Source organism: Egretta garzetta, unplaced genomic scaffold, assembly GCF_000687185.1.
Source record: "Egretta garzetta isolate BGI_Z169 unplaced genomic scaffold, ASM68718v1 scaffold91, whole genome shotgun sequence".
Taxonomy (NCBI): domain Eukaryota; kingdom Metazoa; phylum Chordata; class Aves; order Pelecaniformes; family Ardeidae; genus Egretta; species Egretta garzetta.
In genome coordinates, this window is record NW_009258661.1 from 4,398,889 (window position 1) to 4,399,445 (window position 557).

General features: G+C 69.5%; 1 protein-coding gene across 1 annotated transcript in view; it reads right to left on the reverse strand.

The window, feature by feature from the left end:
- Positions 1-557, reverse strand: part of LAMB2 (laminin subunit beta 2) — a gene marked incomplete at its 5' end in the record, with an annotated part of 27,416 nt that overhangs the window by 11,654 nt on the left and 15,205 nt on the right. The gene's annotated exons all lie outside the window — the stretch shown is intronic.

The following is a 557-nucleotide window of genomic DNA, read 5'->3' on the forward strand; positions in this document are numbered from 1 at the left end:
CAGCCTGTGGGGACGGCACTGCGGCACGGCATGCGGCACCCCAACCCCCCGCCTGGCAGGCAGCACCCCCAGCACGAAACCTCCCAGCCCTGACTCCCCTTACCCTGGTATGCAGCACCCCAACCCCAAACCTCCCCAAACTACAGCCTGCAGCACGCCAGACCCCCCCAGCTGGTCTGCAGGATGTCAGTCCCCACCCAACCACATCCCAGCATGCAGCACCCCAAAACCCCTGGCACAACGCAGCCTCCCAGCCCTGGCACCGGGATCTCTCTGCCAGGAGCCAGTGCTGGCATGGGGCACTCACGGCGGCAGGCATTGGTGCTGGAGCCCTCGGCTGGGCGCCAGGGTAGGTCATGGTAGAAGTCCTCACAGCGCTCACAGTTCAGCCCCTGCGTGTGGTGCTTGCAGACGCAGCGCCCGTGCACCTGCCAGGACACCACGGTGAGGGGCTGCGGGACTGGGCAGCGCAGCCACCCGGCTCGGGCAGAGCACGTGGGGCCAGCTCGCCTACCATGCCATCAGTGGTGGCGGGGGGGCCCCCCGGCGGGGGGCGC